Here is an 18,639-nt window from a genome sequence, read left to right on the forward strand (position 1 = left end):
CCTCACTAACTTTAGCTCCAAAACTTAAGGGGAAAAACTAAGCTCCAAAAATGAAAAACAAATAACAAACAGACAAACATGAAAACATTGTGTGAGAGTTTTCCTTGGGTGACAGGACATATATCTATTCCTGCCAAGTACCAGGACCAATAATACACAAAATAATGGTTATATGCATGTCCAACTTAGGGAGCCAATAGGTTTGTCATGGTTACTCACAGGAACTAATGAGGAGATCCCAGCACAGGGAGGTGCTCTGTCAGTCCCAGGATTAGGCACACCCATATCCTAAACCTCTTTTCAAGAGCTACCCTTTATTGAGCCAGGAAGAAATGTTAGAGTTGCTAATCTCTGACTCATGGATAAACAGCAGCAAATGACCTCACAGGTGTAATTCTTAAAAGAGAAAAAGGGAAGGCCAGCTTTAGAATGGGCTCTGAAGAGGTGGTGGTATTTCTGATGGGGCATGTTAATTAGGTGAACCAAAGAGGGCTTTTGATTGCTGGACTTTGATACTTTGATAGCTAGAACTTGGTAGTCAACCTCAGCAGGAGGTAGGGGCCCAATAAGAGAGTGGACCTTGGTGGCTAGCTTGAGGAATGCAATCCAAACTTTTTAGCAAGGCAGAGGTAATTGGGGGAGAAGGAACATGCTTGCTAGTGCCACATACATGAGTGGGTTAGTGTTCCTTCATCTAAGATGTTTCAAATGTTGCTGTATCGCCAGAGAGTCCACCTCAACATGAGTTGTGACTCATGAAAGCTGCATCCTTGGAGGTCTTCAGGCATTGGCATCTCTTCAGGTCAGATAATCTCCTCCAGGCAGTTTAGCCAGAAAATGCCCTCATCAGAAGTTGTTTACTACCATAGCTATGAGGGGCATCTTGTGAATTTTGATTCAGCTCTCCAAAACTTGTCAGCTTGTTTACTTATGGAGCCTCAGTAGCTTCTTCAATGACACAATGTTTCTACTCAGAGGAACTGCTACATTCCATTCCTTTGAAGATTCTTGTATTCTCTCTACCCTCTTTTCTGTGATATTCTCAGCATTAGAGTTAGTGATAAAAATACCTATGTATGACACAGCAACAGTGACTTGTTCTTAAGGACTATGTCAGTGATTAGGAGTCTCTGAAGCACACCATCTATTGCCAAAGTTACAATTTCTTTCAGGACTAGTAGCAAATGACAGCAATAGCACAAGCACAAATATTCAGAAGGCAGCTTGAGAGGCACACCCTAACCATTTATCAAAATGACACAAGACTCACTGACATAAATAATCTTTCAAGCTACAAATTTCTTTCCTGAATTATATTACCAGATATGGATCCCCTACTATAATAGTCTCTAAGAGTGGCCTTAAATGTAACCAGAAAGCTCCTAATGATATGCAGAATAGTTGGGCCTCTGTGAACAAACAGGCATATCTTGCCCCAAATTCTGGTAATGTAGCATACTCTATCCACAGCCACACAGGAGGGTTGATGGTAATTCTCCTTTAGCAACTCACATTGTAGGGAAAAGGGGCTGGCTAAAGAAACCCACCCTGATCCTAGAGCCCAGAACTAGCTAAAGATGGCTCAGATAATGCCAGTGAAATAAACACAGTTTGTCTCAAATCAGAGCCATCTTTGCCCTTAGCCCCAAAAAACTGACCAATCCATGGTCAGAAAAAAAAAAACTAACCAATCACTGGTTGCCTCTACCCCCAAGTCATTCGATATAAATCACCCTGCCTGGTCAGTTGTGGGCTGCTCTCTCTACCCTGGTTGAGGCAACTACTCTTCTGGACTCCTCCTTCCCAAATAAATCTCTTTCTCAAAAGTTTTGACTGTGAAAATCTTCATTCACTGGCGTAGAGGAGATCCTCGCTAAGACATCCCTCAGTGGACAGAGCAAGGAGAAGCTGAACAGAAGATCGTTGCTGAGATGTCCCTCAGTGGATAGAGTAAGGAGGAGCTGAACAGAACATCTTAGCTGAGACATCTCTCAGTGGATAGAGCAAGGAGCTGAACAGAAGATCCTTGCTGATACATTCCTAAGTAACACTTTTCTCCAGAGCCAGAGGAAATTGCTACATTTCTGCAATTTCTTAGGCCAGAGAAACAGAGCTCTTCTAGGAAGCCCTCTTAAGTGGGGACCGAGCAAAGCTCAGCTGTAATGACTCTCCAGGAGAGGAGCAGGATTGCTATATCCTGTGGGGAGACCATCCCCCACCACACCAAGTATAGCCTGACTCTACCAGTCAGGATACCCTTCCCTGCAGAGCTCAGGGCAGCTCTAGGCGTGACTTTTCCAGTCAGGAGACCCTTCCCTGCTGAAGCAGTTCCAGGACTGACTCTCCCAAGCAGTCAGAAAAACTTCCCTTCCAGGGCTAAGCTGTCTCTTTGCAGCTCTAGTTGTCTGGGCAACACCTCCAGGGCAGAGCTATTCGAGCAGCTCCAGGTGTCTGAGATATCTCACCCTCCAGGGCTGAACTGTCTCTTTGCAGCTCCAGCCATCAGAGCTGTACTAAGCATCTCGAGGTGTTGCCTGACTCCCCAAGTAGTCAAGATACCTTTCCCAGAGTTGCAGAACTCACATTTTGGTGCCAAAACCTGGGACCAAATACACATGGTTGCAACAGTCTACTTACATTGTTGGTGTCCAAACCTGGGATAGACTCCCTTGGTGCCTGTGCTCTCTATTTGTGGTCTGACTCTATCGCTTATCTCCAGTCTGTCTGCAATGGACCCAACTTCCGACTCACCTATTGCTCAGCATTCCATCCAACAGTGGCAATTAGGTGAGTTCCCCTTTTGGTCAGTGTAAATGTTTCCCTGGGTCTGAGGAAGTGACCATTGAGTGTCTCACACCCCTCTAGGACTCTTGGAAGCGGAGGTACCCCCAGCCATGGTCTTTAAGGATACAGCTGGCCCTCTTCACCTGGCCACACACCTCCACTCTCAGAGCTGCAATCAGGCAGTCTTAAGCATCCCTTCTTGTGCTGTCCCATATTCCCACAAAAGGAGCCACAAAGTCTCCCTTTTTCAGCCCTTTCTTCTGGATGATTCCTTCCCACTAGATCTTGATTTACTCTCACCCTCTCCCTTCTACAGAAGCCCTGGACCAGGCACCCAAGTCTCTCCATTGGCTTAGCTACGCTAAGCTGGACCCCTGTTGAGTTGGGTGACTACCCTCTGAATGGCTTGGACCCTGTTCTGTCCTCCCTGAGTCCAGGGGATGCCCACAACTACAGGTTGTAGTGACTATTTCCCTCACCTCTTATCCATGGGGACTCTGCACTCCATACTCTCCCTTTGGGATGCCTCCTAGAAAATCTCAAACCTTTGCACTTGGTGTCTGATTTGAAAGGCCCTAAATTTGTTCACCTGTGCAACAAATTTTAGCCTCATTATCCTTTAGATAATCAATCTAAATGGCTGCATAACAACACACTAGATCCCAATATTATATGGTACCTTTACAACTATTGTGAGCAATAGGGAAATGGAAAGAGACCCTATATGTTAAAGCTTTCTATTACCTTCTCTCCAAGCCTTCTCTCTGTGCCTCCTGTTCCCCCACTCAGCTCTTGTTAGCTATGAAGTCAGAACAGGATGAATCAATTTCTTTTGATCCAGCTAATGAGCCTCCCCCTTATAGACCAAAGCCAAAGCCCACAGCTCCCTCTCTTCCAGACCCTTTAGTTTCTCTTTCTCCCTCCTCAGTAACAGGTCATGCACCAGGTCAACTCTCCCTGGTACCCACTTTCAGCTCACTGACAGCCCAAGTCCTCCTGCTACTTGTTCCCGGTCTACCTTGGGACCTCCTGTACCTTCCCGATCTAAAGCAGCCCCAGTTCTCCATTTGCAAGAGGTTGCTGGGGTGGATGGTTTATTCAAGGTAAATGTCTCCTTCTCGTTTTCTGAGCTCTACCAAATAGAAAAAAGGTTAGGGTCCTATATTTCCAATTATTCCACTTTTATTAAAGAATTCCAGTACATTACCCAATCCTATGACCTTACCTTTCACTATGTTTATATGAGCCTTACCAACAATCTTCTCCCAGAAGAGCATCGGCGAGTCTGGGATCAAGCTAGGGTTCATGCAGATGAACTCCATCAAATGGATAACACCTACCCAGTGGGGGCGAGGGCAGTCCCAGGTCAAGAGCCTGGGTGGGATTATAATAACACAGGAGACTTCCCAGCTAGGAGTAGATTTATATCTTGTCTCCACAAAGTTGCCCTCAAGGCAGTAAATTGTGATAAAGTCCAAAGGGTCATCCAGGAAAAAACTGAAAACCCATCTGAATTCCTCAACTGCTTTACAAAGGCCCTCTCACAATGTACCAACCTGGATTCTGAGACTCCAGATGGAAAGCAACTCCTTATGACGTATTTCTTCTCTCAGAGTTTCCCAGATATTAAGGTTAAACTTAAACATCTGGAGAAAGAACCTCTGACTCCATAAGCAGAAGCCTTAGCAATGGCCTTTAAGGTGTATCATGGAAGGTATGAAAAGGCCCATTATCAAAAATACCATGCCAGGCGGTGGTGGCGCACGCCTTTAATCCCAGCACTCGGGAGGCAGAGCCAGGCGGATCTTTGTGAGTTCAAGGCCAGCCTGGACTACCAAGTGAGTTCCAGGAAAGGCGCAAAGATACACAGAGAAACCCTGTCTCGAAAAACCAAAAAAAAAAAAAAAAAAAAAAAAAAAAAAAAAAAAAAAAAAAAAAAAACCTAATGATGGCTAAAGTCTCTCACTGGACAAAAAAACAGAAGCTCAAACTCCCTGGCCTCCAAACCCAGCAATCTTCACATTCTTGTTACAGATGTGTCCAGGAGGGCCACTGGGCACGGGCCTGTCCAAACCCTCATAAGCCACTGGACTATGTCCAAGAGGCCATCAAGAAGGACATTTGAGTATTGACTGCCCCTGTACTAGGGACACACAGATATCAAGCACAGACTGCTCTCTGGCCAGCCTCCTGGGTCTGGCAATGGAGCCCAAGCTCTCTTGGCCAGACCACTGCCATTTCTGACAGGGAGCCTCAGTTAGTCATCACAGTATCAGGGAGATCCATCTCCTTCCTCCTGGATACCTGGATACTGGGGCCACCTTTTCAATCCTGACAAAATTTTTGGGGCCCACTTTACCCTCTTGTTCCTCCATTGTTGGAGTAGGGCGACAACCTTACTAAATCCAGCAAACCCCACCACTTAGCTGTATTTTTAAGGGTATTTCCCTCACCCATTCTTTCCTAGTGATACCAACCTGTTCTGTCCCCTTGCTAGGAAGGGACTTTCTAACCAAAATGGGAGCCTCTATTTCCTTTGCTTTCTCCATCCAACTAACCCCAGGCCAACGGGGCATTCCTCTCCTCCTCCTCCAAACCACATCTAATCCCTTTCCTCTATCAGCCTCATAGGTAGATCCCAAGGTGTGGCATACCCAAAATGTAGAAGTAACCATCTTATTAAATAAGAAACAAAGAACCAATATAAAGATAAAAGCCCAAGAGGTCAGAGCTCAGAGCCTTACCCTTCCTTCTTCAGCGATCCTCTTCAGCCAAGAGAGACCTACTTCCTGTCTGTTTGTCTTTATATAGACTTTCTGTTCTCATTGGTTGTAAACTCAACCACATGACCGCCTCATCACTGCCTGTCTGTACAGACCTCCAGGTCTTCTATGGCTAGTATTGAGATTAAAGGCGTGTGTCTCCAATGCTGGCTGTATCCTTGACCGCACAGAGATCTACCTAGCTCTGCCTACCAAGTGCTGGGATTAAAGGCGTGAACCATGAATGCCCAGCTCCACTATGGCTTACTATTAGCTCTGACCCCCAGGAAACTTTATTTATTAACATACAAATAAAATCACATTTCAGTACAAATAAAATATCACCATACCACAACCTTTCTATAGCCAAACATCAACCCCATCATCATCCAACTACAAAGTCCAACCAAATATATAATGAGGGCCCAATACCCACTCTCTCTCCAAAGCCATCGGGGACTTAAGCTCCTTATTTCTGACCTGTTAAGAAAAAAAAAATCTTGTGTCCCACCTCCTCTTCCTTTAACAGTACTATATTGGCAGAAAAAAAAAAACTCAATGGAGCCTACCACTTGGTTCAAGACCTCTGACTTATTAACTCAGCAGTAGTTCCCCTTCACCCTGTAGAACCCAAACCCTATACTCACGTCTTCACTATCCCTTCAGAAACCTCCCATTTCTCAGTCTTTAACCTCAAGGATGCCTTCTTTTCTATTCCCTTGGACCCCCAGTCACAAAATATCTTTGCCTTCACATGGACTGACCCAGATACCCACATCTCTATCCAACTCACTTGTCATGCCCCAAGGTTTCATGGCAGCCTATATTTATTTGGCTAGACTTTAGTCTCTGACTTACTTTCTTTGTCTCTTCCTAAATCCAAACTCATACCGTATGTAGACGATATTCTCCTCTGTAGTCCATCCCTGCAGACCAGTCAGGTAGACACCTCTACTTTATTAAACTTTCTATCCAGTCAGGTATACAGGGTCTCACCCTCTGAAGTTCAGCTGTCTCCTCCTTGGGTTACATATCTGGGATTAGCCATTTCTCCAACTCATTAGGCCATTTCCCTAGACAGAAAGCAAATACTCTATTCACTCAGTCTCTACTATAAAGGATGAAATCCTGTCTTTTCTAGTAATGGCAGGCTTCTATGCTCTTGGATTCCTTCCTTCTCTCTTCTTGTTCATCCCGTGTATAAAGCAGCCTTGGCCACTCACACAAACCTCTTCTAGCCCCTGTTACCAAGTCATTTTATAAGCTTCGACAAGGCCTTCTCCAGGCTCTAGCCCTTTACCATCCAGACTTAACCCACCCCTTCTCTCTCTATGTTATGGAGAAGGAGGGATATGCCCTTGGGGGTCTTGGATCATCACCTGGAACCTATCTTGGCACCTGTTGCATACCTATCAAAAAAACTAGATCAAACTATTCAAGGTTGGGCACCTTGTCTGAGAGCTCTGGCTGCAGCTGAACTTTTTATATGTGAGTCAAAGAAGTTAACATTTGGGTCACCCATTACTGTCCTTTCTCCTTACCGCCTGTCACACCTTTTATCATACAAGTGCCTTCAAACATTACCTCACTCCCGAGTTCTCTCCCTTCAGGTAGCATTGGTAGAAGATACAACACTGACTTTTCAACCACGTCCACCTCATAACATTTCAAATCTTCTCTTCCAACCAGTCCTAGAATACCCCCATCACACTCATGCACTGAGACACCAGCAGAGTTACTACCCTACCCAATACATATGCAAGAAGGAGCACTACCTCAGGCCACTTATACATGGCATACAGATGGCACTGCCTTCCTACATGAAGGAGTACGTGGAGTAGGATATACAATTGTCTCAGACACCACAGTGGTCAATACACAAGATCTTCCAGCCCATACCACAAGTCAGCAGGCTGAATTGATAGTTCTAACCCACGCTTGTCAATTAGCATAGAGACAATCCCAAAAACTATATACAGACCATAATCCTGCCTCTGGTCTCAGAATAATGAGACCTCACCAACCTGTCAAGGCTCATGCCCCACCCTATCAGGCCATTCCCTACCTCTTCTCCTTCTACTTCTTCCCACTCACTCATATTGCTATCATACTCTACATTTGAAGATTTAAGGTTCAGGAGACATATGCCCAGCAGTTCAGCCAGACCACTCATGTGATAGGGTCTGGAGACTGCTAGAAACAATGCATATGCAGGAAAACACTCTACCTGTTATGAAGAATGGGGAGTCTTGTACATTCTGATTAAGAACACATGACACCCCAACTGCTAAGTGGAAGTGATTGGGAAACTTTACTATAGCATCTACCAAACCTGCCCACCAGATTGCGCAAAATATAGAGGGCACACATTCCACTCTCTCAACTCCTAGGAATAGATACAGTAAAAGTGGTCCAAGCTCTTCAAAGGCTCTTACATCCTTAATGTCACCTTTTTTTGATCCCACCTCCTTGTCACACCATCTCTTGTTTCAGACCTTAACTATTGCATATCAGCTATTTAATGAACTCAGGCTGACCATTTTAGAGAATGATGGTTATGTGCCCCCCAGGGTCAAATGCTCACCCACTATTTGTGGTCTCATCTATTATTCTATTAGATTATCTGACCTTAACATTTGTTAATTGCTCTAAGCCAAGTGTCACTACTATCCCTTATCTCTCTCACATTCCTCTCTTCAGCATTACAAACTGCTTCAACTTTTCAGGAATACACTTTGTGGGTACTCTGGATTCTACAGACTCCAATAATACCATTATCCTTGGTAATATCACCCAGCCCCTAAGTCCAAACACTCACAATGCCTCTGTTCTTGGTGGTACTCAAGTTTGTCACTGCTTATCTGCTAGGTATTCTGGAACTTGTGCCCCGGTATTTGTTTCCTAAATTAGGGGTGGTACCTGGTGAAGAACCCTTGCCAATTCCCATTGTCAAGTCCATAGCAGCAAGGAATGATAAAGGAGCCATTCAAATAATACCCTTTCTAGCAGCCCTGGGAATAACTGCAGGTATAGCCGCTGGAACAGCCTGACTACTTCCCTAGCTGTTTACAGTTTTACCAGCTTTCCTCACAGTTCATCCGGGATTTCCAGTGGGTAGCTCAGACCATCCTTACTCTTCAGGAACAAATAGATTCACTGACCACTGTAGTACTACAAAATCGGAGAGGATTAGACTTATTAATAGCATAAAGAGGTGGTCTTTGTCTATTTCTTGTGGAAGAATGTTACTTTTATGTCAATCAATGAGGGATAGTGAAAGATAAGGTCCAATAACTCCAAATGGATCTTCAGTCTCAGAAACAGCTTGATACTTCTAGACAGCAGATCACAAATAGTCAGATATGGAAATGGGTGCTACCCTTCTTATCCCTGCTTTTTTTACATTTTCTTAGCCCTATTAATTGCACCCTGCCTCATAAACCTCTTGGCTAGATTTCTTCAGCAACATATCCAAAATATTTCTAACCAAACTCTGAACCACTTAATATTATAGGATTACCAGCCACTATCAACAGAGCCAGAGATCTGCAGAAACTGGTTACATCCTGAGGAGGAAGATCAAAATTGTCCCCAAGAACCTTGATGCCCCAGTTCAGCAGGAAGCTGATAAGGAGGAAGATCAAGATTGTCCCAGGAACCTTAATGCCCCAATTCAGCAGAAAACCATCTAAAGATAACTTTTCTCTCTTTCCAACACCCAGCTGTTTATTACCCTTTCCAACCCCCAGCTGCTTATTACTAAACAAAAAAGTGGGAAATGTAGGGAAAAGGGGCTGGCTAAAGAAACCCACCCTGACCCTGGAGCCAAGAACTAGGGAAAGATGGCTCAGATAAGGCCAGTGAAAGAAACACAGTTTGGTTCAAATCAGAGCCATCTCTGCCCCTGGCCAACTGACTTGTAAAACCAACCAATCACAGAGCAGGAAGGTAGCACCCTGGCCCTGCGGCCGAGGACAAGGGAAAGAAATACAGCCTAGATTTGTGGTCAGAGCCAGAGAAATGAACCAAGGAAACATGTTCTGTCTGAAACCAGTACCAAAGAAACACTCTTGGTCCCTAGAATCAGAGTCAGTGAAAGACATGTGCCCTGGCCTTAGAATTAGTGTTAAAAAACTAAGTAGGGCCAGTGAAAGAAACAGTTTGGCTAAAATAAGAGCCATCTCTGTCCCTGGCCAGCTGACTTGTGAAATCAATCACAGAGTATCACCCTGGTCCTAGGCTCAGTGAGATCAGAGCTATCTCTGCCCCTGGCCAACTGAGTGTGAAACCAACCAATCACAGAGCAGCACAGTAGCACCCTGGCCCTGGAACACAGGACCAGGAAAAGAAACACAGCATGGGTTTGGCACCTGAGCCAGAGAAATGAACACTTTATCCCCAAACCCATAACCAAGGAAACATGCCCTGACTCTGAAACGAGTGCCTAAAGAACACTCTTAGTCTCTAGAATCAGAGTCAATGAAAGAAATGTGCCCTGGCTTTAGAGGCAGTGTCAAAAGGATAAGAAAGGTCAGTGAAAGAAACACAGTTTGCCTCTGAAATCTGGGCCATGTCTGTCCTTAGCCCACAAAACTGGCTAATCCCAGAGCAGAAAAAAAACTAATCAATCACTGGTTGTCTCTGCCCCCAAGACATCCTATATAAATTCCCCTGCCTGCTCAGTTGTGGACTATTCTCTCCACCCTGATAGAGGCAACTACTCTTCTGGACTCCTTCTTGCCAAATCTCTTTCTCAAAAGAGTTTTGGGTGTGAAGATCTTCATTCACTGACATAGAGAAGATCCTTACTGAGATATCCCTCAGTGGACAGAGCAAGGAGGAGCTGAATAGAAAATCCTTGCTGAGATGTCCCTCAGTGGACAAACCAGTGGAGAGCTGAAAGAGCTGAAAAAGTAACACTTTTCTCTGTAGCCCGAGGAGATGGCTACATTTCTGCAATTTCTTAAGTCAGAGAAGCAGAGCTCTTCTAGGAAGGCCCGTCTGAGCAAAGCTCAGCTGTAATGGCTCTGTAGGAGAGGAACAGGATTGCTATATCCTGTGGGGAAAACATACCAGGTATAGCCTGACTTTCCTGAACAGTCAGGATACCCTTCCCTGCTGAAGCTATTCCAGGTCTGACTCTCCCAAGCAGTCATAAAAACTTCCTTTCCAGGGCTGAGCTGTCTCTTTGTAGCTACAGCTGTCACAGCTGTCCTAAGCAGCACCAGGTGTCTTGAACACCTCCAGGGCAGAGCTGCCCCAAGCGGCTTGAGGTGTCCAGGATACCTTGCCCTCCAGGGTTGATCTGTCTCTTAGCATAATACTTAGGGAGTATCCAGCATAATTTCAACTTCATGTCTCCATGTCATAATCAAAGCATGTGATGTCTTCAGCAAAATAGTGCCACTATCTACTTCTGGGATGCCTCCAACAGCAGTCACAGTAGCCTTTTTAGTATGTGGAGCTTGGAGGACCTCCTTGGCTAACAACTTGCCTGCTACAGAGACTTAAATTTGGCAACCTAATGGCTTCTGGGAGTTCTCTTTTCATATATGCATGGTTTCCTCTGAACTTAAAGTATTTGGATGGTTTTTCCCCTGTTTGCCATGCTTAATTTTTAATTTTTGATTATATATATATATATATATATAGTGTGTTTGTTTGAGTTTGTTTGTGCACTTGTGCATTGCCAGGGACCAGCCTCAGCAGTTTTGGGGGTCTGAAGTATGGGATACCTGGAAGGCGCAATAACGACTCAGAGACAGAGTTCGTGCAAGCTGACAGGTCACTTTGGGCTTCTACAGTTGCTAAGTTTCTTTTTCTTCCCTGGCTTGTCTTAGTTTCTCTTAGTTTTTCTTAGTTTCTCTTAGCTTCTCTAACTTCTTTTAGCTTCTCTTAGTTTAGCTTCTGCTTTTGCCCTGGTGACCTCAGGCTTTTATTATCATAAGAAAAGGAGGAACAGAAAGAAAAAGGGAAATCACTCAACACAAAATATTCTCATGATTCCTAAGGTTATTCTTAGAAAATCTCCAATATATTCTTCATCATCTTTTACTAAACATAGGAACTATCCCAGACTTAACACCAAAGCAAGCATAATCTATTTTTATTATTAACGATTACACAATCTTTTGAGCACTTGACCCAAAGGCTAGCAACATGCAATTTTGCAAAAAAAGGTAAAAATAAGAACAACGGTCAGATCCTGCCCTGGACTTCCCTTCTGGACCAGAAGTGAGTGCCCGGGCTCAGCCTAGACCCCATCCCTGGGCACCAGCCACTCCAGGGAAGACCTGCCCAACTTGGCCCCAGGTTCTGGCCACCAGGCAGGTTCCCTTCTAGCCCTACTGGGAGGGCTCCCCTTCTCTAAGAATGCCAGCAGACCCTGCAATCTCCATGCCCTGCCACCACGCCCATCATCAACCGAGACCCCAGCCACTTCCTGAGACTTAAAGACAGGCCCTCAGCTCCCATCCTGCCCCAGACTTCCCTTCTGGACAAGAGAGATCCCAACCACTTCCCAAGACTTAAGAGACCGGCCCCCAGCTCCATCCTGCCCCAGACTTCCTTCCTGGACAAGAGCTCCCATCATGTCCCAGACTTCCTGTCTGGACAAGAGCTCCCATCCTGCCCCGGACTTCCCGTCTGGACAAGAGTTCCCATCTTGTCCTGGAGTTTCCATCTGGACAAGAGAGCTCCCATCTAGACAAGAGAGAGAGACTTCCTGAATCTGTCAGTTCTGTCTGGACCAAGTGCGCTGATAAGACCAAGAACAAACCACAAGGAGATGGGCAGACGTCAAGGCAAAAGTACATACAACAAAATGAAGAGCAATACAGCATCACCAGAACCTAGCCCGCCTCCAACATCTAGACCTGAGCATCAAAAATTGGAAGAAGCCCAAGAAACAGCCTTATGAATAACATCATGAAGAAGGTAGAGGCTTATATAGAGGAAAAGACAAAAAAAAATGGAAGAATGCTATAAAAAACTAGAGGAAAGGACAAAAAAAGTAGAAGAAAACAATAAAGCACTGAAAGAAAATCATGAAAACGCAATGAAACAAATGAAGGAAACAGTCCAAGAACTGAAAAGGGAAATAGAAAAAATGAAGAAGACACAAACAGAGGGAATGCTGGAAATAGAAAATCTGAGTAAACGAATGGGAACTTCAGATGCAAGTATAACCAACAGAATGCAAGAGATGGAAGAGAGGATCTCTGGCATTGAAGATACAGTAAAAGAAATAGATTCCTCAGTCAAAGAAAGCACTAAAGCCAACAAAGTCATGAACCAAAATGTCCAAGAAATTTGTGACGCCATGAAAAGACCAAACCTACAAATAACAGGGATAGAAGGAGAAGAATACCAACTCAAAGGCACAGAAAATATATTCTACAAGATCATAGAAGAAAACTTTCCCAACTTAAAGAAGGAAATGCTTATGAAGATACAAGAAGCCTATAGAACACCAAACAGACTAGACCCCCCCAAAAAGTCCCCTCTCCACATAATAATTAAACAACTAAATGTACAGAATAAAGAAAGAATATTAAGAGCAGCAAAGGAAAAAGGCCAAGTGACTTATAAAGGCAAACCCAGCAGAATAACAGCCGATTTCTCAATGGAGACTTTGAAAGCCAGAAAGACCTGGGCAGATGTAATGCAGACACTAAGAAACCATGGATGCCAGCCTAGACTAATATACCCAGCAAAACTTTCAATTATTATAGATGGAGTGAACAAGACATTCCAAGACAAAGCCAGATTTAAACAATTCTTATCCAAAAACCTAGCCCTACAGAAAGCACTAGAAGGAAAATTCCAACCGAAGGAAGTCAGATACACCCTCAAAAACACAGGCAATAGATAAAACCACAGCAGTAAACCCTAAAGAAGACAAGTACACACATACTACCACCAAAAAATAACAGGAATGAACAATCACTGGTCATTAATATCCCTTAATATCAAAGGAATTAATTCACCTATAAAAAGACATAGCTTTAAAGAATGGATATGAAAGCAGGACTCATCTTTCTGCTGCATACAAGAAACACATCTCAAATTCAAAGAAAGACACTACCTAAGAATAAAAGGCTGGGAAAAGACTTTCCAAGCAAATGGGTTTAAGAAACAAGCGGATGTAGCCACCTAGATATCCAACAAAATAGACTTCAAACTAAAATCAATCAAAAAGATCAAGAAGGGCATTACATCCTCATCACAGGATAGATTCAACAAGATGAAGTTTCAATTCTGAACATTTATGCCCCAAACACAAGGGCACCCACATATGTAAAAGAAACATTACTAAAGCTTAAACCACATATAAATCCACACACATTAATAGTGGGAGACTTCAACACCCCACTTTCACCACTGGACAGATCTCCCAAATCTAACGTTAACAGAGAAATAAAAGACTTAACTAATGTCATGACCCAAATGGACTTAGTCGATATCTACAGAACATTCCATCCTAACAAAAAATATACCTTCTTCTCAGCACCCCCATGGAACCTTCTCTAAAATTGACCACATACTTGGCCACAAAGCAAATCTCAACAGATATAAAACAATTGGAATAACCTCCTGCATTCTATCAGACCACCCTGGTTTAAAGTTAGATTTCAACAACAACAAAAACTACAGAAAACCTACAATCTCATGGAAACTGAATAATGCTCAACTGAATCACCAATGGGTTAAGGAAAAAATAAAGAAATTAAAGACTTCCAAGAGATCAATGAAAATGAAGACACCACATACCCAAACTTATGAGACACTATGAAAGCAGGGCTAAGAGGGAAATTCATAGCACTAAATGCCCACATAAAGAAGTTGGAGAAATCCCACACTAGTAACTTAACAGCACACCTGAAAGCTCTAGAACAAGAAGAAGCAAAGTCTCCCAGGAAGAATAGATGCCAGGAAATTATCAAAGTGAGTGGTGAAATCAATAAAATAGAAACAAAGAGAATACAAAAAATTAATGAAACAAAGAGTTGGTTCTTTGAGAAAATCAACAAGATAGACAAGCCCTTATCCAAACTAACCAAAAGGAAGAGAGAACATCCAAATCAGCAAAATCAGAAATGAAAAGGGGGACTTAACAACAAACATTGTGGAAATCCAGAGAATCATCAGGTCATACTTCAAAAACCTCTCCTCCACAAAACTGGAAAACCTAAAAAAAAAAAAAAAAAAAAAAAAAAAAAAAAAAAAAAAAGGATCATTTTCTGGATAGTTACCACATACCTAAGTTAAATCAAGACCAGATAAACTATTCAAATAGTCCAATAACCCCTACAGAAACAGAAACAGAAACAGTCATTAAAAGTCTCCCAACCAAAAAAAAAAATGCCCAGGACCAAATGGTTTCAGCGCAGAATTCTACCAGATCATCAAAGAAAAGTTAATACCAATACTCTCTAAATTGATCCACACAAGAGAAACAGAAGGAACATTACCAAACTCCTTCTATGAGGTTACAATTACCTTGATTCCTAAACCAAACAAGGATACAACAAAGAAAGAGAACTACAGACCGATTTCCCTCATGAACATTGATACAAAAATACTCAATAAAATATTGGCAAACAGACTCCAAGAACACATCAAAACAATTATCCACCATAATCAAGTAGGCTTCATCCCAGGGATGCAAGGGTGATTCAACATAGGAAAGTCCGTCAATGTAATACACCATATAAACAAACTCAAAAAAAAAAAAAAACCACATGATCATCTCACTAGATGCAGAAAAAGCATTTGACAATATCCAACACCCCTTCATTATAAAGGTCTTGGAGCAATCAGGAATACAGGGAAAATACCTAAACATAATAAAGGCAATTTATAGCAAGCCAACAGCCAACATCAAATTAAATGGAGAGAAACTCAAAGCAATTCCACTTAAATCAGGAATGAGGCAAGGGGCTTTCTTAGAAAATTGGAAATCAATCTCCCCCAAGATCCAGCTATCCCACTCTTGGGCATATACCCAATGAATGCTCAATCATACCACAAGAGCACTTGCTCAGCTATGTTCATATCAGCATTGTAATAACCAGAACCTGGAAACAACCTAGATGCCCTTCAACTGAAGAATGGATAAAGAAAATGTGGTACATATACACAATGGAATACTACTCAGCAGAGAAAAACAATGACATGAGGTTTGCAGGCAAATGGATGGATCTAGAAAAAATCATCCTGAGTGAGGTAACCCAAACTCAGAAAGACAAACATGGTATGTACTCACCCATAGGAGGATACTAGATATGGAACAAGGATGACTGGACTGCTACCCACATCACCAGGGAGGGTACCAGGAAAAGAGGACCCCAGGAAAGACAATGGGGATTGCCCAATGACAGAGAAATGGATGAGATCCACATGAACAGCCTGGACATGAGTGGGGGTAATGAAGGGCGAGGGTCAAGGGAAATAGAGCTTGGGGGAGCGGGAGATCCCAGCTGGATCAAGAACAGAAAGGGAGAACATAAGAGGCCATGTTAAATGAATACCACATGAGAATAGGAAGAAGCAAAGTGTTAGAGAGGCCCACAGAAATCCACAAAGATACCCCCACAATAGACTGCTGGCAATGGCCAAGAGACAGCTCGAATTGACCTACTCTGGTGATGGGATGGCCAAATACCCTAATTGTCGTTCTAGAAACCCCATCCAATGACTGAGGGAACTGGATGCAGAGATCCATAGCTAGGCCCTGGGTGGAGCTCTGGGAGTCCAATTAGTGAGAAAAAGGAGGTTTATATGACTGAGAATTGTTAATAGCCAAACGAATGGAAACACATGAACTGTGAACCAATGGCTGAGGGGCCCCCAACTGGATCAGGCCCTCTGAATGGGTAAGACATTTGATTGGCTTAATCTGTTTGTGAGGCATCCATGCAGTGGGACCAGGTCCTGTACTCATTGCATGAGTTGGCTGTTTGAAACCTGGGGCTTATGCAGGGTCGCTTGCCTCGGCCTGGGAGGAGGAGACTGGACCTGCCTGGACTAAGTCTACCAGGTTGATCTCAATCCTCAGGGGAGTCTTTGCCCTGGAGGAGGTGGGAATGGGTGGTGGGCTGGGGGTAAGGTGAGGGGGGAGGCTGGGAGGAGGGAGAACAAGGGAATCCGTGGCTGACATGTAGAACTGAATTGTATTGTAAAATAAAATAAAATTAAATTTAAAATAATTTTTTTTAAAAAAAGAACAGTGGTCAATGTACCAGACAGTCATTTCCTTCTCACACAGTCTGTTCCAACCTCCAGACCCCTGCAGCTGCCTAAGTTCCTCCTCAGCTCTCTAAACACCAAGCTCCATGACTGGTGGGCTACAATGACCTAAGACAAGAAATCTGCCCCTGCAAGTCAGCAACTTCTGTCCTTCTATATCCAACAATTCCAAGGAAGACCTAATCTAATATATAGCACTTCTATGAAAGGAAGCTCACCTTTCTTGGCAGCTCTTTTCAATCTAGGAACCCAATAAAGCTTGTAGCAATCACTCCATCAATTGTCACATTACCTCCACACTCCTTCAGGATGAATAAAAAATATCTGAATTAAAATTGCCATCTCCCTTTCTTGGTGGAGGCCACTATTTTCCTCCTATTCTAGGTTCCCACACTGTAGTTTGTCATCCCATCTATATGCTACTTCATCCACATCTTCAGCCAATACCCCTTAGGGTCTCAAGTTTTACATAATGTCCTTGGAATATCCTCAGAAACTGTATTATTCATCATGGCCAATTGAAGTCCAATGTGTTGATACACCTCATACCATGGGCTATAGTTGACCACACATTTGGTACATTTTATCCAAGGCTAAAAAGCTTCTCCAGGCTGCAGGTTGTTTTCCATGAACTGCATAACTGCCTCAAGCCCAGCCTGAGTGATTGATCATCTCTGTATAATTTCCTGTGAAATTTACATTGCTCCTTTCCTGTATCACAGAAATCACCATTGATCTAGGAACATAGAACATGAAGACTAGATAGAAGAAAAAGACTGGTATTACAAGAAGTATTTATATGGAGGAGGGCATGACATGTGCACACCTTAAGGCATGACCTTGGGACATGTAGGCATTTTTGCCTTGACCCTCTAGAATCATGCTAAGCAGAAGATCCGGAAGGGAACACATGGAGGGTTGATGGTCCACAATCTCCGGTCCCCTTTTCTCCAGTCTCTGCTGGCAGCATGTCAGCCATCTTATATACCATCCCTGGCAGTGCATGGGTGCTTCTGGATGGCCCTGGGGCTTCTGATTCTGTGAAGACAGCATTAAGGGCTATTACAAGTTCTAACATTAGTTCTGGGAACCAAAGTTGGATATTCTGTGAAAGCATTGTGTACTTCTATCCTGAATCATTTCTTTAGCCCATTTAGTTACTGATTTAATAATGCATTCTTCCTGGACACTAACCCAGTTCCTTTAGGGTTGTAAATCATGTCAAAATACCATTGACATTGGTTATCATCAGCCCTGTTCTGCACATCTGTGTCTGTGAAATGACAACCCTAGTAAAACTTATGGGCACCTGTGATAGCTAGTTTACATCAACTTGACACAAGCTGAAGTTATTTGAGAAGAGTCCCACCAGTTTTGCCAGTGGGCATGTCTGAGATGTTTTTCATTGATGATTGATGTTGGAGGACCCAGTTGACAGTGAGTAATGCCACCCCTTGGCTGGTGATCCTTGATGTATAAGAATGTAGTCTAAGCAAGCCATGTTGAGGGAGCCAGTAAGCAGCATTCCCCCAAATAAACCCTATACCCATGTTTCTTTGGATCATGGCATTTTATCACAGCAATAGAAACCCCAATACAGTACCAATATACAACAATTAGGTGAGACTATTGATGGTGGCTTCACCTGGTTTAATGCTTTCTATACAGAAAATTGTGGTGTGCTACAGTGTGTACAAAATTGTTTGCTGATATGTTTTGCTATAGCCTCCAGCAATCCATTTCTTAATTTCTGGTGATTTCTAACAGGAAGGGACACTAGGACAATGGGGCACACAGATGTTTATCCTTCTGGGGTCTCAGTGTATACAAACCCCCCTGAGAA

At 43.3% G+C, this 18,639-nt stretch overlaps 1 protein-coding gene across 2 annotated transcripts in view; it reads left to right on the forward strand.

The window, feature by feature from the left end:
* Positions 1–9,261, forward strand: part of LOC102926814 (uncharacterized) — a 90,300-nt gene extending 81,039 nt beyond the window's left edge. For both annotated transcript variants that reach the window (XR_013042134.1, XM_076544089.1), the window contains one exon: positions 9,061–9,261. The gene's annotated coding sequence lies outside the window, so the exon portion shown is untranslated. The remainder of the gene's footprint in view (positions 1–9,060) is intronic.
* The last annotated feature ends 9,378 nt before the right edge of the window (positions 9,262–18,639 follow it).

Source organism: Peromyscus maniculatus, chromosome 1 (assembly GCF_049852395.1).
Source record: "Peromyscus maniculatus bairdii isolate BWxNUB_F1_BW_parent chromosome 1, HU_Pman_BW_mat_3.1, whole genome shotgun sequence".
Taxonomy (NCBI): domain Eukaryota; kingdom Metazoa; phylum Chordata; class Mammalia; order Rodentia; family Cricetidae; genus Peromyscus; species Peromyscus maniculatus.